This window comes from Pan troglodytes, chromosome 17 (genome assembly GCF_028858775.2).
Source record: "Pan troglodytes isolate AG18354 chromosome 17, NHGRI_mPanTro3-v2.0_pri, whole genome shotgun sequence".
In the NCBI taxonomy this organism is placed as follows: Eukaryota; Metazoa; Chordata; class Mammalia; order Primates; family Hominidae; genus Pan; species Pan troglodytes.
In genome coordinates this window covers 21,053,625-21,079,697 of record NC_072415.2, presented here as the reverse complement: position 1 = coordinate 21,079,697, position 26,073 = coordinate 21,053,625, and the positions used below count along the sequence as shown (strand labels likewise).

The window sequence follows — 26,073 nt, the reverse complement described above, 5'->3', positions numbered from 1 at the left end:
TATTTTTGTGCTCTTAACTTTATTAGTTGATCTACACGTCTGTCCTGACACCAGTGTTATACTATTTTGATTGCTGTAGCTTTGTAGTAAGTTTGAAATTTAAAACTGTGAGTCCTTCAACGTTGTTCTCTTTTTCAAGATTGTTTGACTATTCTGGACCCTTAACATTTTCATATGAATTTTAGGATCTATGTCTTAATTTCTGAAAAACAAAAGGCAACTTTGATTTTAATAGAAATTGTGTTGAATCTTTAGGCCAATTCAGGTATTATTCCCATCTTAACAATTTTAAGTCTTCCGATCCATCAGTGTGAAATGTCTTTTCATTTTAATAGGTCTTCTTTAATTTCTTTTAGCAATGTTTTATAGCTTTCAGTTTACAAGTCTTGCTTTTGTTTTATTTATTCTTCAGTATTTGATTTTTTTGATGGTATTGTGAATGGGATTGTTTTCTTATTTATGGCGTTGCTTGTTGTTAGTGTGTAGAAATGCAATTGACTTTAGTATGTTTATCTCGTATCCTATAACTTTCCTGAACTCATTTATTAATTTTAGTTGTTTTTTAGTAAATTATCTGGAGTTTTCTATATACAAGATTATATTATCTGGGAATAAAGACTATTTTACTTCTTCCTTTCCAATATGGGTGCCTTTTAGTTCTTTTTCTTGACTAATTTCTCTGGCTGGAATCTCTAAAACAGCCTGGAATAAAAGTAATGAGAGTGCACATTCTTGTTTCTTCCTGATCTTAAGGATAAAGCATTTAGTCTTGCTCCAGTAAGTATCACACTAACTGGTTTTACATATATCTTTTTTATTCTGTTGAAGAAATTCCCTTCTGCTCCTAGTTTGTTGAAGGTTTTTTGTCATGACCGAATGTTGGATTTTTTCAAAAAAATTTTTACATATGTAATTATATGTTAATTGATTTTGGGATGTTAAACTAGTCTTGCATTGCTGGGATAAATCACACTTGGTCATGATGCATAATCCTTTTTATACATTGCTGGGTTTAGTTTGCTAGTGTTTTGTTAAGGATTTTTATGTCTATATTCATAAAGGGTTTTAGTCTGTAGTTTCCATTTCTTAGAATATCTTTGTCTGGCCTTGGTATCAGGGCAATAACAGTCTTGTAGAATGAGTTGGTAAGTTTTCCCACCTCCTCTGTTTTCTAGAAGAGTTTGTGAAGGATTGATGTCATTTCTCTTTGTTTTTCTACATCAACTTGATCTCCATGATGTCAGTTCTTTAAGTGTTATCTAATTTGCTGTGTAGTTCATAGTATTATCTCATAATCTTTTTTTTCTTAATCCCATGACCAATTAAATATTACTTCTAATTTGTATAAGGTCAGTAGTGATGTCTCCTTTTCCATTCCTAATTTTAGAAATTTGAAACTTCTCTCTTTTTTTCTCATTCAGTCTAGTCGATAGTTTGTCAGTTTTGTTGACCTTTTCAAAGAACCAGTGTTTTTGGTTTATTTCTTTTATTGTTTTTCTCTTTCATTTATTTATCCTCTAATTGTTATTTCCTTCCTCCTGTTTGCTTTGGATTTGCTTTCTTCCTCTTTTTCTAGTTCGCTAAGGAGAAAGGTTAGCATATTTATTCGAGATCTCTTTAAATGTAGGCATTTATAGTTATAAATTTTCCTGTAAGCACTGCTCTAGCTGCATCTCATAGGTTTTGATATGTTGTTTTTAACTAATCTCAAAATATTTTCTAATTCGTGTTCTAACCCATTATTTATTTAATAGCTTATGCAATTCCCAAATTTTGACTTTTGATCATTTCTAATTTAATGATCAGATTACATTCCATTGTAATCTGAAACATACTTTGTATGATTTTAATTATTTTACATTTATTGAGGCTTGTTTTGTGGCTTAGTATATGGTCTGTCCTGGGGAATGTTCCAAGTGAGCCCGATGACACTAAGTTTCTAAGACCTATTTTTATACTTGCTATTCTCCCTTAGAGAGAGAGAAAGTCTAAGGTTGAGGGCCCTCTGCAGACAAGTGTATCTAACTAGAGTTTAATTATATTTTGTCTTTATCATATTTATTTTTTAGGATTACATTCTTTTTATGATAGTTGACACTAGTGTTGCATTTATGACAGTGATATCAAATTTCTTTTAAAATGTTAAAAAAGTTGATTTATGCACATGACATGATTATCTACACAGAAAAGCCCAAAGAATCTACCAAAAAAGTTCTAAAAATACTAAGTGGGTTCAGCAAAGTTGTGGGATACAAAAGCAACGTGGAAAAATCAATCAGATTTCTATATATTAATACTAACGATAAATATGCAGAAACTGAAATTTAAAACACGATATTCTTTACAATTGCTCCAAAGAAAATGAAATACTTAGGCATATATTTAACAAAACATATATAGGAGCTGTATGCTGAAAAGTACAAAATGTTGATGAAAGAAGTCATGTAAGAGTTGAATAAATGGAGAGACATATTATGTTTATGAATTGAAAATCTCAACATAGTAAAGATGTTCATTCTCTTCAAATTGAGTTATAGGTTTAAATGAAATTTTTGTCAAATCTTAGCAAGGTTTTTTTGTAAATATAAATAAGCCTATTCTAAAATTTATATGGAAAATCACAGACACTGAATAGCTAAAACGATATTGACAAAGAAGAATATAATGGAAAGAATCACTCTGTTCTATATGAAGGCTTACTATATAGCTACAGTAATCGAGACAGTATGGTATTGGCAGTGAGACGGATGCATAGATCAATGGAACAGAATAGAGAACCCAGAAATAAATCTACACAAATATGCTCAATTGATTTTTTGACAAAGATGCAAAGGTAGTTCAACAGAAGAAGCAATTCAACCAATGACCTTTTCAACAAATAGAGTAATCGGACATCAATAGGCAAAACAAAAACAAACCTCAACCTTATATAAAATTAGTCTAAAATGAATCACAGGCTTTAATGTAAAATGTTAACCCACAAAACTTTTAGAAAAACTTCTAAAAGAAAATAAATTTAAAGATCTGGGGTTAGGCAAAGAGTTCTTAGACTTATCATTAAAAGCACGATTCATATAAGGAAATACTGATAAATTGGACACCCTTAAAATTTAAAAACTTAAAAATATTTGCTCTGTGAAATATTGTTGTGTGAAGAGGATGAAAGACAAGCTACAGACTAGGAGGAAATATTTGCAAACTATATATCTATAAGGGACTAGTAGGTAGACTATATAAAGAACTCACAAAATTTACATGAAAAAATTTGAAAATGGCAAAAGACATAAACAGACATTTCACCTGAGAGAATAGGAAGATGGTGAGGAAGGATATAAGGCAACGTTCAATATCATCATCAAACCTATCAGAATGGCTAAAATAAAAGGCAGCGACAACACCTAATGCTGGTGAGGATATGGAAAAACTGAGTCATCCATACGTTGCCGGTGTGAATGCAAAATGGCACAGCCACTCTGGAAAACAGTTTGGCAGTTTCTTATAAAACTAAACATGCAGTTACCATATGGCCTGGCAATCACATTCATGGGCATTTATCCTGGAGAAATGAAAACTTATGTTCACACAAAACCTGCACATGAATATTCATAGACACGTTATTTGTAATAGTCCTAAACTGGGATCAGCCCAGATGTCCTTCAGCTACGAATGGCTAAACAAACTGTGGTGCGTCCATCCCATGGACTACTACTCAGCACTAAAAGGAAGCAAACTGCTGATACACACAGCTCGAATGCATCTTCAGGGGAATTGTGCTGAGTGAATGAAGCCAGTCCCAAAGGTTTCACATTGCATGGTTCCATTTATATAATAACATTTTAGAAATAGAGGATAGATTACTGATTGCCAGGGCCTATCGTAAGGGGAAGTAGGGGTGGGGGACGGGGAGGAAAGTGGGCATGGGTTTGAAAGAGCAACATAAGGGACCCTGTGGTGTCGGCACTGCTTGGTATCTTCTCTGTGGTGGTGGACACAGGAACCTACACAGGTGGTAAAATTGTATACAGCTTAACTCACATACATAAGTGCATACAAGTAAAACTGGAGAAATCTGAATAAGATAGAATGCATCAATGACAAGGTCCTCTTTGTGATATTATACCATAGTTTTTCAAGATGTGACCATTTAGGGAAACTGGGCGAAGTGTATGAGAAATCGCTTGGTACTGTTTGTTACAACTGCCTGTAAACGAATCTACGGTTATCTCAGTAAAAAATCTGATTAACGAAAAGTTGATTTAGATAAAAATAATAAATATTGGAACAGTGAGGTGAGGGTATGTGTAATATATATGCATTATATATATTATGTACATATGGCAAAAATTACAAAGGGGGATGTATTTGACAAAAATTTTGTAAACACACTGGGCCAAATGATTAAATTAACCATCTCCAGCACACCTAAGGTACAAAAGATAAACAGGGTAACTGTATTAAAAATTCCCATTTAGGAAAGAGGGAAGGGGAAGCCTGCTGCCTGGGTCTCTGCCCAGAATGTCTGTCTCCTGTGAGACAGGAATAGTCGGTAAGTGATAGGGCCTGGGAACCTAGTGGGCACCGGCTTGTTGACACGTTTCTATGGTGGGGGAATCGGTTCTTGGTCAGCAGTCTGGCTGCTCCAGATTCTGCCTGCTGATATAACTTTTCTGGGGAGTTAGCCAAACCTCTAAACCCCAGACCTTATTCAGAGCTTGACCTTCTTTTACTCTAATCCCAAAGTACTTTGCTCTCCTGTAATTCCCAGAAAACTGTATTTGATTTTTAACTGGGGGTTGTAGCAGGACAGCATGTAGATATGTGTGTGTAGGTATGTGTGGATGTAGATGTGTGTGTATGTGTGTGTGTGTATGTGTGTGTGTAGACGTATGTGTGTGTGTGTGTAGATGTGTGTGAATGTAGATGTGTGTGTATGTGTGTGTATGTGTGTGTGTAGACGTATGTGTATGAGTGTGTGTAGATGTGTATGTGTGTATGTAGATGTATGTGTGTATGAAAGTGTGTGTAGATGTGTGTATAGGTGTGTGAGTGTGTGTGTAGATGTGTGTGTGTGTAGATGTATGTGTATATGAGTGTGTGTGTAGATGTGTGTGTATGAGTGTGTGTGTAGATGTGTGTGTGTAGGTGTGTGTGTGTGTTGGTGAAACTGATCTCATCCAACACACTCTGGTTGTGTAAGCTTGTCAATTCTTGGAAGGAGCTCTGCCTGGCCTATTTTGAGAATTTGCTGGTTGGAAATGGAATTCGCCCTCCAACCTTGGCTCAGCCCACTTAAGGCATTTGAGTGCAGAAGTACTTGGCAGAGATGCCTGTTCAGTGTGTTTCATCTTCTTGCATGTTCCAGAAGATGGTATAAAGGTCCGCCCCACTCCCAGAGTGGAAGGCATTCAGAGGCATCCGGTCAGGTACACTCAGGATTTTTAGCTTGGATTTTTTTCTAGGTTCCTGATCTTGGTGAGAGATTTTCCTATCTTGAACAACCCTAAACAAAATCTCCCTCTGCTCAAATTATTGTGAAACTGAAGTAATGTATGGTCCCTCTGAATTTGAGGCATGAAAGCAAAGTGGAATGTGAGAAGACTGTCCTGGACTTGCACAGAGTAGGTGCTCAGGGGTGTAACCCCCCGTCCTTCCTGCCGCTCTTCTCCCTCCCCATGAATGTTCTGGTCACAGCTCCCAGGGGTGGAGAGTGTGCAGTTCCTGATGGGGCAGGCCATTCTGTTCTCTCCACCATCTGCTGATGCTGGAGTTAGGCTTGCACAGTTGGGGACATTTAAGGGATTGACAGAGTTGCAAGAAAATAAGAACCTCAAATGGATTGAATCCACAGGATCTGGGGTACCAGCTGACTTGCCTGGTCAAGATGGCAGGAGAACCTAGTCTGTGTGCGAGCTGGGGCTGGCAGCAAGTTTCTGAACAAGTAGCACATGGCATGGGGCTAATTCAAGGTCTGTGCTATTCTAGGAGAGCAGATTGGCCTAGGGTCTAAATAGAAAAGAAAGCTTTGTCTCAGAAAGTCTGGAGAGCCCTATAGGACACTGGATGTCCTTTACCTGGGTCTGGTGGAAAAAACAGGGCAGTTGGGTCTTGCAAAGAAAAAAAGAGAAATAGGTTGTAACCTTGCCTCAGTGGTTTTAAAAGTTTCATGAATTCAAGAAACCATAGTGCACTTGTTAAAAATTCCAGTTCTAGGAACCAGGTCCAGAGATTTTGATTCAATAGGAAGAGGCAGGCGAGGGTATGTGCATTTTAAAAAGTGATCCTTTTACAAGTGGTCCAAGGGTCATTCTCGGAAAAGCATTGCTTTCGTCAGTAGGAGTTTATGGTAGAGAAGAATGAGGAAGTCCCAGAATCTATCCTGGCATCTGTACAGGTCTCTAACTGCAGGCTGCCCTGTCTGGGCTTCTCTCTTGCCCTTCAGGCTTCCTGGAGAATGAAAACAATGACTCATCATCTTTCAGGATTCAAAAGTGTCACCCATTATCCTAAGCAAATTAATCCAGGAACAGAAAATCAAATACTGCATGTTCTTACTAATAAGGGGAAGTAAGCATTGGGCACTCACGGACATAAAGATGGAAACAGACACTGGGGGCTTCAGAGGCAGGAAGGAGTGGGGGACAGTTGCAAAACTTCCTCTTGTGCTCAGTACGTGGGTGACAGAATCAATTGTACCCCAAACCTCAGTGTCACCCCGCATACCCATGTAACAAACCTGCACACGTACCCCTCTGAATCTAAAATAAAAGTTGAAATTATTGGCTGGGCAGGGTGGCTCACACCTGTAATCCCAACATGTTGGGAGGCTGAGGTGGGCAGCTTACCTGAGGTTGGGAGTTCAAGACCAGCCTGGCCAACATGGTGAAACCCCCTCTCTACTAAAAATACAAAAATTAGCCAGGTGTGGTGGCACACGCCTGTAATCCCAGCTACTTGGGAGGCTGACACACGAGAATTGCTTGAACCCAGGAGGCAGAGGTTGCAGTGAGCTGAGATCGCACCACTGCATTCCAGCCTGGGTGACAGAGTGAGACATTGTCTCAAAATACAAACAAACAAAAAAGTTGAAATTATTTAAAAACACACACACACAAAACACAAAAGTGACACCATTGGCCCTTCATCTTTAATCTCTTTCAAAGCATTTCCAGGGCCTCTCTGCCCCAACCCCTTTCACACCCCACATTCATAATCACCAGGAGAAGAGATGTGATTGGGTTCAAATTAATATGAGGCTACCCTATTTAGCTTGGATCTTTTTCTAGGTTCCTGATCTTGGTGAAAGATTTTCCTATTTTGAACAACCCTAAACAAAATCTTCCTCTGCTCAAATTATTGTGAAACTGAAGTAATGTATGATTCCTCTTCTGGATGGTTCGACTCCCTTATATCCAGCCTGTGCTTGGTTGCCTTTGGCTTGGGTAAGGGGTTAAGGTCACCTGGCTTTGGGACCTCTGTGAGAGGACCTGCAGGTATTTCAGGAACCATCTGCTTTAGGGCCATGTGGCCAGGATCCTCCGCGAAGGAGGGAAGGTCAGAGGAAGAAGAGCATATCCTATCCCACCCTGGCCCTTAAGCAAGAATCACTCCCTCACACTTCCTCTGACAAGCATGGGCAGCCTTGACCTATAGCTGCCATAATAAGTCATTCCTTGGGAGAAATTACTCCAACCCCATACATTCCGCATAGCAGGTTCTAGTTCTACATTTCTTCTGCTTGATCTTGTTTTCCTGATTTTGAATTCTTGGCTCTACACAAATCCCCTTTGACTCTTCCCAATTTGAAACTCTTTCAGGCTTTCCTGGTCATTTTTGGACATTGGCCTTCATTTCATGGCTTCTAATGGAACTGCTTTTCAAGCTCAGGGGTCTCCTCTTGGCATTTCCTTGAAATTCCATCTCTCACTGGTGTATTTAGGGCCACGAATGAATCAGAAGGATGAGGGAGGGATCAGGAAGTGCCGATGGGAGAAGACCCCTCAGACCTAGTTTATTTTATCTTACAAGTGGTAGCAGTGGGAAGTTACCCAACAATAGTGACGATGGGGGCTGGGTTGGGAAGTGGGAGAACTTTCTCTCAGAGGTGGTGGGTAATGACCTTGAGATGGCTCTGCTGTCACTGGCTGCCTCTGCCTAAGATTCCTCCTACCCTCCCCATGAATACAACCCAGGAGATGCTCAGGGGCTGTTCTCATGCACTCTCGCCTCTTCTGAGGGATGGAATCATGGTCTCTTAACATCTTACGGAAGCACTCTGGTGCCTCTTACAGAAACACTGGGAGGGATGGGTGGGACTGCTGCCAGGGAGTCCAGAATTCCTTCCTGGAGTAGAGGTCATACACCAAGACAAAGGGCATCTAGTGTTAGAAGTGAAAATAGGGTAGGGTAGGAGGAAGGAAATTAGTCCTATCAGCTCTCAGTCATTTGATTAGCAAATATGTTTTGATGGTTCTTTTGTGGCAGCAAAGTGCTGTGAGAATAGAAAAGAGACTGTCTTTTCCTTTGAGCTATTAATGTTTACTTCTATTTGGGCAGCCAAGAAAGGGGGTGGGGAAGTATCTGATGAGCAATATAAGACTGTATTTAATGAAGTTCCAGTTGGTCTGATGCAGTCCAGAAAGGACAGAGGGGTTCAGGAAAGGGAGAGGTCAGAATCATCTGTTGTGACTAGGAAAGGCATGGGACGACATGTGTCCCAGGTGAGGTATGTGCCACAGGCAGTTACGGATGTGTTGGAGGAGGAAATTCCAGGAAGGGGCAAGATCTGGAACAAAGGCCTGGAGGTGGGAGTGAGCTTGGCACGTGTTGGCAGGGAGGGGCCGTCAAGAATATCTACCCTGTGCCTGCCCTGGGGAATAGTGGGAAAGATGGCGGGATGGTGTGGGTCTCAAAAGCATGCAGAGTGGGTGGGCTTGATGTGCTGGCCAGGATGGTGCCTGCCTCGGCTTCCGCATTGCCAGGCAGTCAGAACACTGTTTTCTTCTGAGCCTGTTGTGGCCCCAGGCTCCTCCTTAATGCAATGCCTCGGGTAGTCACTACCAGTTAAAGAGATCAAACCTATTGGCCATCCTCAAGGAGGCTGTGGGAGCCCTTCTAGTGTCTTGAGTAAGTGCGTGATGCATGCAATTTCCTGTGTAATCTATAGCGGGAAACCAGGGTGGGCCTGTGCTTCCATAGTGTACACAGTCAAGTTAGAAACACCACCAGCCATCTCCTCACTTGTTTTACATTTTTGGATAAAGTTGTGGTTTTTAACAGATTAAAAATATATTTGGAGATAAATACTTTTTACTAAGAATAATAAATTACATTGCTTTCATCTCTTCCATGTGACTCTAAAACTCATTCCAGTCTTGATAGTGAGCCACAGTTGAGTAGGGGAGTTTCTTAGAAATTATACAAACCAAATAACAGAATTTGAAATGCTGGACCTTAAAAATCCAATTTATTCCAAATACTAAAAGCACTAAAGCCAGTGAACATCAAAAGGCCTGAAAAATCATGGCAAGTGTTAAATGCACGATGCGTTTTCCTTATGTGAGATAATGAGGAAGAATAGAGTCTGTGCTGTTAAAATGTGTGTGCTCTGAGATGTGCCTGTCCGTGTTCTGCGACTGATGTGGTGCGGGTGGCCCCTCCCATTTACCTGCTGCTGTCACAGGAGGAGGGAGGGAGCTGAAGACTGAGCTGCCCAGAGAGCCCATCAAAGGCATCTGGAATCTTTCTTAATTAAAAACATTCTTAAAGAAGAATATATAAAACATGCATATCGTAAGGAATACTGTGGTAATAAAATGAACAGCCGTGTAAGTGTGCCACAGAGAACCCTTCCCCAATCGTATCCTCTTCTCTCCACCCAGAAGTAACCACCCTGCTGACTTTGGTGATAACCACTTGTTTTCGTTATGCTTTACACCTACATTTGCATTTTCCAAGCAGTCGATTTGCCCGTTTTTGAACTTTGTAAGCGGAATGAGACTGTATGTGTCATGTGATGACGTGTCTTTCACTCAGCATGTTTGTCAGATTCACCTGATGGGGGTTAGCTGTGGTTTCTACATATTCATTGCTGTCTACTGTTCTGTTTTATGCGTGGAGCACAGTTTATCTATTCATTCTATTGGTGGATATTTGAGTTATTTCTGGTGTGGTGTTACTATGAACATTGCTGCTTGAACGTTCTTGCACATGTGTAAGCATTTCTCTGGACTGGGGTAGGTAAGAGTTGAATTGCTGAGTTTCAGGGTGTGCACACCGTCAGTCTTACTAGGTAATGCCAACGTCTTTCACGGTGGCATGGAATATGCCAATCGTGTGTGAGACTTCCTGAGGCTCTGCCTCCTTGCCGGGCTTCAGCACTGTGATCCTTCAGGGCATATAGTGCTATCTGACAGTCATTTCAATGTGCATTTTCCTAATTACCTATAAAGTTGTCATCTTTTTATATATTTATTGGCCATTTAAGTTTCTTCTTCTGTGAAGTGCCTGTTCAAATCTTTGCCACTTTTTTCTATTGGATTGTCTACCGTAATCTTGTTTATTTTTAGGATTTTAAAAAATATATACTTGATGCTATTCTTTTGTTATCTCTATGTGTTGAAACTATCATCTTCAAATTTAGGTCTTATCTTTTCATTTTCTTTATGTTGTCTTTTGCTTTTAAAAAATATTATTATTATTATTATTTTAGAGATAGGGTCTTACGTAGTTGCCCAGCTGGAGTGCATAGCTCACTGCAGCCTTGAACTCCTGGGCTCAAGCAATCCTCCTGCCTCAGCCTCTCAAGTAGCTAGGACTATAGATGTGCACCACCATACCCAGCTAATTTTTTTTAAAAAATGTATGTGTTTGTAGAGATGGGGGTGTTGCTATATTGCCAAGGCTGGTCTCAAACTTCTGGCCTCAAGGGATCCTCCCACCTTGACCTCCTAAAGCTCTGGGATTATAGGAATGAAACACTGCACCCAGTTCTTTTTTTCATTTTTTAAGAGACAGGGTCTTGCCGTGTTGCCCAGGCTGGAGTGCAGTGGCTATTCACAGGCCTAATCCCACCACTGATCAGCACTGAAGTTTCGACCTTCTCTATTTCCTACCTGGGCCAGTTCACCCCTCCTTAGGCAACCTGATTGTCCGTCACCCCTTGGAGGTCACTATATTGCCATGCAACTTAGTGCAGACACCTGATTGACATAGTGCACTACAGCCCGGAACTCTGGGGCTAAGTGATTCTCCTGCCTCAGCCTCCCGAGTAGCTAGGACTACGGGTGCATGCCACCATGCCCGGCTGTGTTGTTTTTTCATCATCAGAAGTCCTTAATTTTTGTGTAACATGATTTATCAATTTTTTTCTTTATGGTTTATTTTGGGGGGAAGAGCCTAATTTTAAGAAATCTTATTTTAAAAATATTTCCGTACCTCCAAGATCAGGAAGTTATTCCCCTAATATTAACTTACTCCCCCAATATTAACTATCTTTCATAAGCTTTACAGTTTTGGTTTTCCTATCTGTCTTCAAATCACTTGAAATGGATTTTGATATGTATGCTGCTTAATTTTTCCCATGTAGACACCCAGTTGTCTCAGCATTATTGGATGTGAAGTCCACTGTTTTCCTACTGACCTGCAGTATTAGCTGTCATACGTTGCGTGTCATGTACACAGTGTTTCTTGGGCTGTCTCTTCTGTTCCATCGGCTGACTTAGCCATCCTTAAATCAACACTGCACTAACTTAATTACGATACCTTTATCGTGAGTCTTGATAAACAGTCTGGACTTATGCTCTGGGATCTTTAATCAATACTTGTGGGCCCCAGAAAAGATTTTATGAGCACATAGAAGTGTGGGTGTGGACATGTTATGGTCTGGTGGAGACTGGGCTTATGTTGTACTTTGGGTTATGATGCAGAACTATGTTATCTATTTCGTTGCTCAAATGGTTCCAACTTTGGCCACTGGGGTTTCTTTCTGTTGGCTCCTCTGTCCCTTTGACATATGCCTATCATTTTGGTTTTTGAGCACTTTCTTACTTTCTGGCACAAGAAGCTGTTTCAGATTTATCTTGGATATTTTTGGCTCCGGCCCTATAGTCAGCCTGACTCCTTTTCCCTAATTAGGACTCCACAGGAAACACAGTCCCTTCTTCAAGGAGCTCAGCCTAGCAGTAGACAGCTTCTTTGTAGGCAGGACCAGGCTTCCCTGCAGCAGAAGGGAACTTGAAATCAGGGTAATGAGCCTCAGCAGGGACGGGCCACCACGCTGCCCTGAGAGGATCGTGTGTGGGCACGGCGCTGTGGCATGGCCCTGCTTTGACCCTCTAGCTATGCTTTAGGGCCAGGTGGAGCCTGGAGTGGCCTGAGCTGGGGACTGCCATGAACGCTTTCCACTCCCCAAGGCATTGCATAAGTAATGTCACTTTCTACTTGCACAGCAAAATCAGGGACACAGTTTTCTAGAACACGGGGTGCCTCCCCTCCCTGCAGCCCATGATGGTCTACCCTGGGTGGTGGGCCCTTGTTTGTGTTAGAGACAGAACGCTCTGCAGGATTCTGAGTGGTCAGTTGTGGCCCACAGTCCACTGGCAAGTGGAGGCAGAGCTGTGGAGCCCTTGGGAGCCACGGAGGGCCTGCCACCCGTCATGTAATGCCTACTCAGCTGTTACTGGCCCCCTGTGGACGGCAGTGCTAGTGATGTACAGAATCCTGGGACTAGTGCCAGTGACTCTATGGATACGCTGAGTGATCTGGGCGTGCACTGCTATGGTGGCCTTTATGGTCAGGAGGCGACGTGCAGTGAGAAGAAGGGAAGAACTGGCCCAAAGGGATTCAGCCCAGGGTGAGGTCCACGGAAAGGCCAGGACCAAGATGCAGCCAGCACCCCAGGCCCGTGGTGGCCTCACATCACCCATGCCAGAGGTCAGTCCTCGATTGCTCCAAACCCTCTGCTCAAGGGTTCAAAAGGAAATGAGCAGGTCTTCCCATCAGGGCCCAGATGAGCTTCTGAAAACAAGTGTGACAAAACAACCTCCTGAACATCCTGGAATGACCGATGCAAAGTACACCCCACACGGTTCACAGCACGAAGATCATCAGGGGCAAACCGCGGACTATCTGAATGACAGCACAGACCGTCAGCAACCTGCAGAGCTGCCTGGCCAAGAAATTATGAGACAGAAGCAACGCTTGCAGGCAAAGGAGGAGAAGAAGGAAAGGCCAGAGCAGGCAGGGGCAGGAGTGGAACGGGCCGCGAATGTTGGAGTGAAGTGCAGACCTTCCTGGCCTACACCCCTCCGAGCATGTGCTCGAGGGCAGTAGGGACCACGTGGAGGACAAGGACTTGGCAATGGTGGGGAACAGGGAATCAGGACATGGCAGTCCCTCAGCATCCCGGCCAGAAGTCCCTCTGAAGAGTGAATGATGATGGTGACTTAGGTGTGTCTTTTGAATATCCTGAGGGGGAGATTGGAAAAGCAGACTTGCAATCCTGGGAAGAAATCCAAAGGTATAAAGAACTCACAGCGGAAGTCCAAAGTCTTCCTGCAGGCCTCCCTGCAGGGCACAAGGGCACAGCTGGAGAGGGAGCTTCCAAAACTGCAGCTGAGGGTTCCCGCTGCCTACACTGCACCGAGAACCTGTGATGGGGTCTCACGGGAGTCCACGGAGGAGAATGCCTACTGCCTGGACCTGGACCAGAGACTTCGAAAGGTGCACGAAAACGTGAACCGCCGTGTCAGACTTGCAACCACCACAAGAAGATGACCCAAGACCTGGCCCAGGAATCAAAAAAAGACACTTCCAATTTTCAGAGGGAGATCTTCTTCCGTGAGAAAATGGCCCAGGAAGGCCGGATGGCTGCTGTATCCACTGAGACAGCGCTCCAGCCGCTCCGGGAAGAAAATGACCACAGCAGGCAGAAGCCAGCTGATTTTGAGGCCAAGTTCCAGCTTCTCCGGGGTGGTGCTTTGGCTCCTGGGGTTCTGCCCGCAGCCCACAGGGGCCCGGAAGTGTCAGGGGGACCATGGGATGACAGGGCCCCCAGAAGGGAGGCAGGTCACAATGTGAGGGTTTGGGTCCAGAGTACCTGCTGGATTCTGTTTTCCCTGTAACCAGGTCCTGAACGCCCAGAGCCTCAGCAGAACATCAGCCAGTGGTGCTCCCTTTAAGTTACTTTTGATTGATCTCTTGTTAGTTTAGTTCATTGGTTGATGCTGAAGTTGCTTATATTGACGTTTGATAGATGGCATTAGGATTGTAAGGTACTATTTTTCAGATAAAGATTGTTTAATTCTTGCACATACACGATTTCCACATCTCTGGACCCTCCATAAGTACGCAGGATAAGTATTTCATTTTCATTTAGAAAAAGGGCCTCTCTTACCTCAACATCATTGTGTTCGTTATGGATAGGAAGACATAAGCCATATCTGATCTATGAGCTGTTATTAGAAAATAGTACAGTAAATTGGCTGGAATAAACCTTGGTTTTAAAACAGTGCCAAAAGTGTCATAAAGTTCTTTGTCTCTGACCCAGAATTCTTGGGTCTTCTGTCAGCATCCATTGACTGTATCAGATGATTTTATTGACTTATAAGTAGGGTAAAGTCAATCCCTTCATGCTTTTTATGAGACAGATGGGATACTGATAGAGATATGACCGTCTGGAATAGAGCCAATTAATGAGATTTAAGGGAAGTCCTTGAGATTCAGTGGTAGATACGTTGAACAAATTATATAGTCTTTTGTCCAACAAATAGTTCTCCACTATGCAGCCCTTTTTTTTCTTTTTTGAGATGTAGTTTCACTCTTGTTGCCCAGGCTAGAGTACAACGGTGTAATCTTGGCTCACTGCAACCTGCGCCTCCCAAGTTCAAGCAAAACTCTTGCCTCAGCCTCCCTAGTAGCTGGGACTACAGGCGCCCGCCACCACGCCTAGCTAATTTTTGTATTTTTAGTAGAGATGGGGTTTTGCTATGTTGGCCAGGCTGGTCTTGAACTCCTGACCTCAGGTGATCCACCCTCCTCGGCCTCCCAAAGTGCTGGAATTACAGGCTTGAACCATTGTGCCCAGCCCAGTATGCAGCCTTTTAATAAGGGGACACACCTGAACAGCAGGTGGTAGGCTCAAAATCACCTTTCCTATAGGCATGTGGATCTCCTCACGAATTCAGCTGTCAGTCCTATTGTGACAATTAGCAATAAATTTCTTCTGGGGTTGAAGGGGAAGGTTCTACCAACTTCAGACAATATTTACAGAGACATAAAGAAAGAAGTCATAAAGAAATATTCAAAGTTCAAAAAAAGAATGAACATAAGTTCTTATTGATGCCTCTAACTCTAATCCAGAAACACAGGCCCTATTCTAACCTTCTTTGGCGGTGGGGGAAGGATGATAAAGCCATCAGCTACTGAATGATTAAACAGAGTGGTTTAATCTTCTGTTCCTGGGGATTTTCTTCGAAGACAGAGTAATCTCTTTTGCCTTCACTTCACATACTGCCCAGAAGTTTCAGCATTTCACAATGTAACTTATATTAAGAACTACAACTATCTCAGTGATTACTTTCAAATGGCACAATTTTTACTTATAGTTGATCTGTCTCCTGTTTACTTAGGAAGTGGGTTGTAAACAAGTTAATTATTATCACTGCCAACCCTGAGTGCCTACTGTGTGCATGTGTGTAGTTTATGTCAATCCTCCCATCCTATGAAGTTAATATCCTCTTCGTATCTTATCAACAAGGAAACCGAGACACAGGTGGGTCAAGGGGTCGATCCTAGGTCCTGTAGCTAAGACGGTGTAGGGTCCAGCTTCTGACCTAAGTGGTCTATCCCAGAGCCTGTGTTCTTGACCGTCATGGTATCTTGCATCTACTAAGAAGTACAAACAGGACCCACAGTACAAACAGGAACTCCCAAACTGCCCCGAGAGAAAACGGCAGCTGGCGTGATCCTGCTCAGAGGATTTGGAGCCGACAACTCTTTCCAGTGATTCTTTCTCTGGCCTCTTCAGGACTAGGCTGAATTTCTGTCAGGAGAAGGGGATTAAGAGGCAAAGGAATGGCCAAGTCCCCTAGAGAACCTGTTTTCTGCCCAGTCCCTGTTGGATTCCAAATTCTGATATGTTTTCCATGAGAAACAACCCATTTAAATCTGTGGCGAGAACCTGACACTGCTCGTTTGAACCTGACACCAGGAATTTAGCCCCAGGTGAATAGCAGTTAAGGACATGTGTTATTAAGTAGGTGAGGCCCTTTGGGAGCAGAAATTCTTTGCTGGTACACGGTTGTCAAGTGCTTTAGCTGTAAGTGCTTAGATCATTGCAATGTGTTATTGTCTCAGATATTTGCTGTGAAGGGAGTAGCTATTCTTTGTTTTTTTCAAAGAAGTTTATTTTCGTTTTTTTCCTTCTCACAGGTAAAAATCCAAGTGTCTGTAAGAACTAGCATTTTAAACAGAGATTTTGCTGCTTTAATTATTGTTAAAATGGTTGCCTCATCTGTGTGTTACATAGACATCTTGGGTATTTAGAGAAAATATGAGCTAGGGGGAGCATAACAAACTCTGATTATTCATTTCAGTGGGTGCTTGCCGGAACGGGGCCTGCCGTGAGAATGCGTCAGAGCACACACAGCCCTGCAGCCCTCCTCTGCTTGATTTTGATGAAATGTTGTGAATGATTTCCCTTGCTTTTGGCTGCAATACCTTAAACATGTGGGATGGTTTTGACAGAAAATAATTCCACCACACAGTTAACAGCCGTCTCCCGCTCACCGCTGCTGTGCTGCTCGTGGCCGGCTTAATTGGTCTTTTATGCTTGACCTTGGAAGGGGGCTGTGGCTTGGGGAGAGAGTAAAAAGATAATGCAAAAAACATGTAAGGAGACGTTAAATGTTACATTCCAGGAGTCTGGCAGAATATAATATACTTAGTTTTTTCTGTTACAGTATTTTAGAACTATAATATGCATGCTAGAACATGTATGAACCACCAGAGAATTTGTTTTAGGAAGCGCTAATGAGTCCACTCTTCTTTTTATTTTTATTTTTATTTTTTAACTGTAAAATAGTGCCTGAGCAGTGTATATTTTATTGTGCCCTAGGTATAGTCATCTTGATACAGATTTCCAAACTACTGGCTTCATAGTGTCAGATTATGAATTGGATAGAGTGAAAAAATATCTGACTTGACTTTTTATAGTCCCCCCTACAAGAATTATTCTCCATCTTTAGCAGGCTTGAGAGCTGTTGGGAAGCTTGCTACAATGTAGATTTCTGGGGCTTGCCCAGTAGACTTTCCGACTCTGTAGGTCTGGGGAGATTTAGTTTATGAAGAATGGAGTGGAACACATGGGGAGAGTCAGTGTGTGAGGAACGGGGTGAAACACAAGGGGAGAGTCAGTGTGTGAGGAACGGGGTGAAACACAAGGGGAGAGTCTGTATGTGAGGAACGGGGTGAAACATGGGGGGAGATTCAGTGTGTGAGGAACGGGGTGAAACACAAGGGGAGAGTCTGTATGTGAGGAACGGGGTGAAACATGGGGAGATTCAGTGTGTGAGGAACGGGGTGAAACACACAGGGAGAGTCAGTTTGTGAGGCACGGGGTGAAACACAAGGAGAGAGTCAGTGTGTGAGGAATGGGGTGAAACACAAGGGGAGAGTCAGTGTGTGAGGAACAGGGTGAAACACACGGGAAGAGTCAGTGTGTGAGGAACGGGGTGAAACACAAGGGGAGAGTCTGTGTGTGAGGAACGGGGTGAAACACAAGGGTAGAGTCAGTGTGTGAGGAACGGGGTGAAACATGGGGAGATTCAGTGTATGAGGAACGGGGTGAAACACAAGGGGAGAGTCTGTGTGTGAGGAATGGAATGAAACATGGGGAGAGTCAGTGTGTGAGGAATGGGGTGAAACACACAGGGAGAGTCAGTGTGTGAGGAACGGGGTGAAACATGGGGAGGTTCAGTGTGTGAGGAACGGGGTGAGACACAAGGGGAGACTCAGTGTGAGGAACAGGGTGAAGCACATGGGTAGAGTCAGTGTGTGAGGAATGGGGTGCAACAGACGGGGAGAGTCAGTGTGAGGAACGGGGTGAAACACAACGGGAGAGTCCATGTGAGAAATGGAGTGAAACACACGGGGAGAGTCAGTGTGTGAGGAACGGGGTGAAACACACGGGGAGAGTCAGTGTGAGGAACGGGGGGAAGCACACGGGTAGAGTCAGTGTGTGAGGAACGGGGTGAAACACACGGGGAGAGTCAGTGTGTGAGGAACGGGGTGAAACACAGGGAGAGAGTCAGCATGTGAGGAACCGAGTGAAACACATGGGGAGAGTCAGCATAAGGAATGGGGTGAAATAGATGGGAAGAGTCAGTGTGTGAGGAACGGGGTGAAACACAAAGGGGAGAGTCTGTGTGTGGAATGGGGTGAAACACATGGGGAGATTCAGTGTGTGTGGAACGGGGTGAGACACATGAAGAGAGTCAGTGTGAGGAATGGGGTGAGACACCCGGGGAGAGTCAGTGTGAGGAATGGGGTGAGACACACGGGGAGATTCAGTGTGTGAGGAATGGGGGAAAACATGAGAAGAGTCAGTTTGAGGAATGGTGTGAAATACATGGGGAGATTTAGTGTATATAAAGATATTTGAAATCTGTGCAAAAAAGAGGTAATTCAGTAAATAGTGGTGGAATAAATAAGAGAAGGAAAAATAAGAGAAGATAAATTCAAAATGGAACAAGGATTTAAATGTAAAACAATGAAATCATGAGATTTACAGAAGACAAATAATTTTTAAAATAATCTTAAAAATGGAATGAATTATTTAATCGTGATACAAAACTCAGAAGCCATGGTTGAAAATGATGAATAAGTCTGACTATATGAAAACTTCTGAGTGGCATAAATGCCATAAACAGGAATCAAATACAAATAGCAGGTTGAAAAAATTTCGGAAAATGTATTACAAGGGGCTAGGTTCCATAATATGCAAAGAACAATTACAAATAAATAAGAGGAAAAAACCGTCAAATAATCCAAAACCAACCTGGGCAGAGAACATGTACAAGAAAGACTCATGGCTTCTAAAAAGTTATTCACCATCCTTGAATAAAAGTTTCTCAGAATTAATGTCAGATTTTTTTCATTGAGAAAGGACTTCAAAGTACGATGCAGTTCTACTCTTGGGGTGACTTATGAACATTAATATACTTGTCAAGTTGGCTGATCTGGCCTGTGCTCCCCTCATGCTTCTATGGAATGTTGATAATTGGACCGGGAGCTCTCCTGGGCATAAAATGAAGGGGTTGAGTCGGATAACACTACGAAGGGCCTTTATTTGTTTCTTCTACTGGCATCATTTCCTCAGTCTTTTTGGCATTCTGTAAGAAAGTAGTGCCATGCTGTCATCCTCGCTGAGACGGCTTTGCAAAGATTCATTTAAGAAACATTGATGTAACACTTACGGTGTGCCCGGCATTATTCTGAGCACTTTGTAATATCAACCTCCTTTTCCCGTACGTAAACACTGAACATTGCTGTAAAATGTCCACCCAGCCTGGTGGAATGCATGGACGACATAGACCTGAGGGAGGTGAGCACTGAAGGGTATTTACTGGTGGAGACGATCGCTTTCTTTCTGTGAACAGTGCACTTGGGCTGCCTGCCTGTATTTACCCTCTCATGTGAGGTGCTCATCTGGGCCACCTGGGAACGACTCTGAGCCAAAACCCATGGCCAGGACGCCTGAGTGTACTCAGGCAGACAGGAGTGGAAGTGGAGCTCATCTCTCTCCAAAGGAACCTTCCCAGTAAACCTCCATAGGGAAAAGCATTCTTCTACCCTTAGCCTGTGGATTTGATTCCCTTCCCTCACAGGCAGGGCTTCAGGATTCCTTCTGGTGTACCTGTCTTCTATTCCCCCAGCCATCAGTGAAGGAGGACCACAAAGAATTTAACCAGCCCTGAAATTAGACCGAGGCAGCTGCCATGTTGCCAGGTTACTTCCACAAACAACAAAACAAGCACCCCTATTGGGTAGCACAGGCCTGCTGGAAATGCTGGAGCCCACAAGAATGTTGTTTCCTGATCCCCTCCCCTGCTGAGAAGCCTCTGAGTGCCAGGGACCAGCTCAGGGCTCACCTCGCTGGAATACAGGCTGGTTAACATCAGAGCCTGGGACTCGGAGGAGGCTCCCTTTCATGTTGTTTTCACCCTCGAAGCCTCCCTCCCAGCCCACTTGGAAGGCTGGGTGAGCCTCTCGTCCCGGATCTTTTCCAGTTGACTGTCTCAGCACTCACCACACTTCCCACTAAGTCCATAGGTCCCTCCACTACCCACTCCTCCTTTCTGCTGAAGGCGACTTGGGGTGATTTTTGTCATCTAGTCATTCAGCAGATGCTTACTGATTGCCTCCCGAGAGCCAGGTAATGTGAGGATCCCTGGACATGAAAACAAAAGCCATGGTTCTGGTCCGAAGACATCCACAGCCAGTTTGAACAGAGAGACAGCTTCACAAGGAGATGGTATGACGATAGGAGTATGACAGGAAGAGGGGAAGAGCATCTAGCCTGGTGGAGGGGTTGCCAGACTGAGCTCTCTAGGAGGCCGTGTGAGATGTTGCCACCTGAACAGGGAGAAGTGGGTGCAAGAACCCAAAGTTCCATCACCAGCAGCTGATTTAAAATGGCTGTGGCTTCGGGGGCGAACAGGGGAAGAGTAAGGCATGAAGCCCCGTCCTGCTAAGGCGTTGGTTTGATTCTCCAGCAATCAGAAGATGTTGGAGAATCCTATTCACAGGAATACTTGGTAGATTCGCAGTTTGAAGAGTCCCCACCATGGGCACATGGATTGCAGGAGGCTAGAGGACCAGGAAAGGCAATTGTGGGAGTCCCTGTGAGAAGCGAAGAGGGGGTGACTGCAGCAGAGGCAGCGGATTGGCAGTGAGGCTGGAGGGAGGATAAGGAGGCTTTATCACAGAGCATTGAGGGGTTCTAGAGGGGAAGCTGTGCGGGGGAACTCAGTGGTTTCTGGCTTGGGAAGCAGCAGGTTTGCAAGAAGAGTGGCAGATTTGTAGGTGAGAGGTGGTTGGTCGGGCTTTGACAAGTTGCATTTGTGAAGTCCATTTGCCCTGAGCAGCAGCTAGCTAGCTCAAGGAGGAGATGTGTCCAGACGTGGAAGAGAAAGGGTGGAGTCTGTGGCCCCCGAGCCTGTAACCACAGAGCATGAACGGCAGGTCCCTAAGATGCTCTGCAGGACAGTGTCCACCGTGGGAGGCAGTCACCTATCCTTCATCCTGACTCAGTGCTTTCATTCCCATCACCTGAGCCTGATTGGTCTCTTTTGTGGTCCCGCAGCCGTTCCTGTGGTCTCCAGCTTTCCCACTTCTCCCGCCCTCCCCATCCCGCAGCGGCTCAGGAGGGACTCCAGCTGGGTTCTGAATTCCACCCTCCATCCTCACCACTCAGCCTGCCTGGAGCTGGCCACCGCTGCTGCTTTGGGATGGGAGTGGGCTTCAGATAGTCAGAGAAGAAACCCTGAGTAATGCTGACATTGATGGGACAAGCAGAATATGATCAGCTCCGGGAATGTCTGTGAAGGAGCAGCCAGGGGACAGGGCTGGCCTGGGGGGATCTGCATCCACACTTCCTGCAGTCGCAGTAATTCTCAGTGATTTCTGCATATAGGTTGGTCTAGAAAGTCTAAAAATAGTCTTTACCGTCAAAACTAACTCTCTGCATGTTTATACCTTGGCTTGGGTGAACTCGTTTCAGTTTACCTGTTTCAACGCCTAGCACAATGCCCAGCATATAGTAAACCCTATACACTTGTTGAAAAAAAAATAAACAAAAGTCACTGGATGCCGTACCCTCCCATAATCGTAATGACCGGAGGCCTGTGGTGGCAGCCTTTCTGCCTCATGGGTCTGTGCAGTGGCCTCTCCTGAAGTGCAGCTGGAGTTCTCAAATGTTCCCAGTTTTACATGTTTGCAAGACATTCTGGGAAGTGAATTCTCACCTTCGCAAAACTCTCCTCACAGATTGTAGTCACACCATTTGTTCCGACAGCAATTTATCTGACACTAACTGGATGTCCTACTATTCAGTTCGATTCAGACACTGACTGCCTGGAGTTAGTGTAGACCCTGCGAGTTAAGAGCGCAATACTGCAAGACTGCCTCCCATTTCAGACTAGAGCTGCAAGTTTCCAGTATCCCCAAGTTATCTGCGTTTCTGCCCAACAGACTACAAATTTGGGGTCTCCTATGACCTCTCCTCAAATTCAGTAATTCACTAGAATGGACTCACAGAACTCTGGAAAGCACTGTACTGTCAAAGGAAGGAATTATGATTACTGTCAAAGGAAGGAATTACAACAAATTTATTTTTAAATGTTCTTTAGAGATAGTATCTCACTCTGTCACCCAAGCTAGAGTGCAGTGATACAATCATAGCTCACTGCAGCCCCAAACTCACCAGGCTCAAGCGATCTTCCCATCTCGGTAGCTCCTGAGTAGCTGAGTCCACAAGCACACACCATCACACCTGGCTAATTTTTCCTATTTTTTGTAGAGATAGGGCCTTGCTATGCTGCTGATGCTGGTCATGAACTCCTGATCTGGAGCGATGCTCCTGCCTTGACCTCCCAAAGTGCTGGGATTACAGGCATGAGCCACTGTGCATGGCCCAAATTTAGTTTAAAGATCTCAATTGGGCCAGGCGCAGTGGCTCACACCTGTAATCCCAGCACTTTGGGAGACCGAGGCGGGTGGATCACGAGGTCAGGAGATCAAGACCATCCTGGCTAACATGGTGAAACCCTGTCTCTACTAAAAATACAAAAAGTTAGCCAAGCGTGGTGGCAGGCGCCTGTAGTCCCAGCTATTCGGGAGGCTGAGACAGGAGAATGGCGTGAACCCAGGAGGCAGAGCTTGCAGTGAGCCGAGATCGCGCCACTGCATTCCAGCCTGGGCGACAGAGTGAGACTCTGTCTCAAAAAAAAAAAAAAATCTCAATTGGCTTTATTCATGATTCTAGAACTGGCAACAAATCATTCCATAAAATAGAATAAGTGTTCCCATGGGCTGAGCAGAGGGGATTGGCTTTATAGACGGAGAAGGGCTGAAGAAAGCAGGAACAAGGAATAGTAGCCTGCTAGTCGTTTCAAAGATACTTTTCTTGGGGGACAGGCAGAGGGAGGGAGAGGGAAACAGAACAATGGAATATCAGTTAGTTAACATTTTATATAAGGATTAAAGCCAAGGGAACTTCATTCCATGGCTACTGAAGACTTCAGCTGGCCTATTTGGGAAATTGGCTGTTACCTCTTGTGACTTCTCAGAAGGTCAGATAACTACTTAGTTTGGGTTTGGTGAAGGGGAACTTAAGCATGGGTGACTACTTTTATTTTCAGTCTGGTCTCATGGGGCCTAATGCAGGAGCTTAGGCCCTAAACAAAGGCCTCCTATAATATTAATTTGACATACAGTTCTGTTGTTATGGACACAACTCAGGAGTAGCTAAATGGAAGAGATAGCGAGGGCGAGGGGTGGGAGTGGGACAAGGAACTTCCAGCCTCTCGGGGGTAGCAGTCCCAGCACACCAGTGTGCTCAGCAGCCCGGACCCTCTCAAGCCTTGTGTTCAATAGTTCGTATTGAGGCTTCATTACTTAGATGACTAATGAAGATTGATTAAATCTCCAGCCCCAGAGGCTGGGGTTGGGGCTGAAAGATTCAACCCTCTAACCATGTGGTTGATTCCTCCAGCAACCAGGCTCATCCTGAAGAGGCCACAGGATGGTCTAGGGCCACACCCTATCAAACTCAGTCATGGCTGAAGGGGCTCTTCAAGAATACCAGAAGACACTCCTATCACCCAGGAAACTCTGAGGGTTTGGGGAGAACTGTGCTGGGAACCAGGGCAAAGACTGAATCTGTATTTTTTTATTATGCCACAGTAATGGGAGCATATTTTGGCAGACTCAAGAGTGATTGGTTGTTCTAATCTTAGTTCACATTGGAGGGACTTTCACTGGCCCTCCAGATTCTTCCTGTAAGCACCTGTTCTTTAGGAGGATGGAGTAGGCTCCTGCCCCGCTCCACCCCAACTGCAGTGCTTGTGACAGTTTGAAACATTTTGAGCCCCACATGTGTCTGACAAGATGGAAATAACAGCCTCTGGCATGTGGTGCTGGTGGGTGCTTGTGCCATTGCAGCCCTGTAGGAGTGAGGTGGACAGAGTCACGGGTTTGGGTTAAGCCCTGTCTCACCTCTCATTAGGCATGTCACTTCAGCAGGCCGATGATTTAATGAGACCCACCTCTAGCCATGGAAGGAGTCTGAGGGTGTGCTTTTCTTATCTTCCCATCTCCATATCTATGTTGTAGACTGTGAAGGAATTAGCCTCTTGGCCATGGTCATCCTTAGGATGGAGATGTTGGGCTGTGGTACATGACAACTGTTCTTTTGTAAGCCTAGTGAACCTGTGCTGCTCCTTCTTGTCCTGCAGTTGGACTGATTAGAGGGGCTGAGGAAGTGCTTCACCTGTCAATGTGATTTCCTCTCACCTGCGGGCCCAGAGGCATCCTTGCTTGCCAGGTGCTCCTCACCCCACCCCCAGTAGGGTAGTAGGGTAGCAGGTGACATCTCCTCCTGCACCCCATTGTGGGCAGAGATGAGCCCCACCCTTTATCTGTGCTTTGATAAAGACTTCAGGAAGAGGCTGGGCGCAGTGGTGCAAGCCTGTAATCCCAGCACTTTGGGAGGCTGAGGCAGGCGGATTACTTGAGGCCAAGAGTTCAAGACCAGACTGGGCAACGTGGCGAAACCCTGTCTTTACCAAAAAATACAAAAATTAGCCAGGCGTGGTGGTGTGCACCTGTAATCCCACCTACTCAGGAGGCTGAGGCATGAGAATTGCTTGAACCTGGGAGGCGGAGGTTGCAGTGAGCCGAGATCATGCCACTGCACTCCAGCCTGGGCGATAGAGCAAGACACTGTCAAAAAAAAAAAAAAAAAAAAACTTCAGGAGGAAGTAAAAAACAAGGTATCATGCCAAACTGCACAGAGAAAAGCACTTTTCTGTAATCTTTCAAATATAAAATTCTGTTGCCAGAAAAACTCAAGCATAATCCCTGTGACAGGCCTGGGTCTTGTCTGTTACAAACAAGAGAGTGAATGTCGGGGTGTACTTTTCCCTGCAGTTTGGAAGCACAGGTGCCCACTGACTTGGCTCCAGGGACATATTTCCTTTGGCTGAGAGGCTGGGGCCATCGCCTTTAACATGGTAGACCCTAGTTAGGCGCTTTTCCAGCTAGGACTGAAGGGTCTTCCCCGCATATGGTTTGAGTCCCATAGGAATTTGAATGCCAAAGTAGAATTTCCTTGGTAACTTTAAACCTCTTGAAGCCATTTACAGGCTCTGAGGCAGGTGGAGGAAGGGGCGGGGAGGTGGGCGCTGTCCCATCACTCTCTGTCCCTGTTTTGATTTTGTGTCTTCCTTCTCTTTTCCAATAGCAATCCTTCTGGTCGAGGATTGTGATACTCTTGCCTGCAGCATTAGAGGAGCTTCCAGATTCTTCTCCTCACCTCCATCCATTCTATGCACCATTTTTTCCTAGACTGTGGAGCTGACCCTGTCACTTCCTGTCCTTCAGTGGCCTCTGGGTATAGACAGACATGATGTGCCTCCCTCTCTCAGCTCCAACCTCTCTGACATTCTCTCCATTCGGGCCCGTGTCATTCATTTGCAAATCCGCCATAACACCCCCAGCAGTGCTGGGTGCAGAATCAACTTTTAATAATCTCCGGGAATGTGTGCACTCTCCTGTCTCTGGGCCTCTGCTCAGGCTGTCCCATCCCAGAGTCTGACCTGCATTTGCCTAGCCTTCATGGCCACACTTAAGGTGACCACCTCTGGGCATCTTCCTGGGGTCCATTGAACAGAACACATCACTTTCTGCCCCTCTGCTCCTGAAGCACTTTATGTCGCGGTGTTGTGGATTAGAGTGCCCCTGGATGAGCCCTGTTTGTCTGTGTTCTAAAGCACAGGTGCCAGAAGGCAGAACCTG

General features: G+C 44.5%; 1 protein-coding gene across 1 annotated transcript in view; it reads left to right on the top strand.

The window, feature by feature from the left end:
- The window catches only part of RAB31 (RAB31, member RAS oncogene family), a 153,595-nt gene that overhangs the window by 109,635 nt on the left and 17,887 nt on the right, over positions 1–26,073 (top strand). The gene's annotated exons all lie outside the window — the stretch shown is intronic.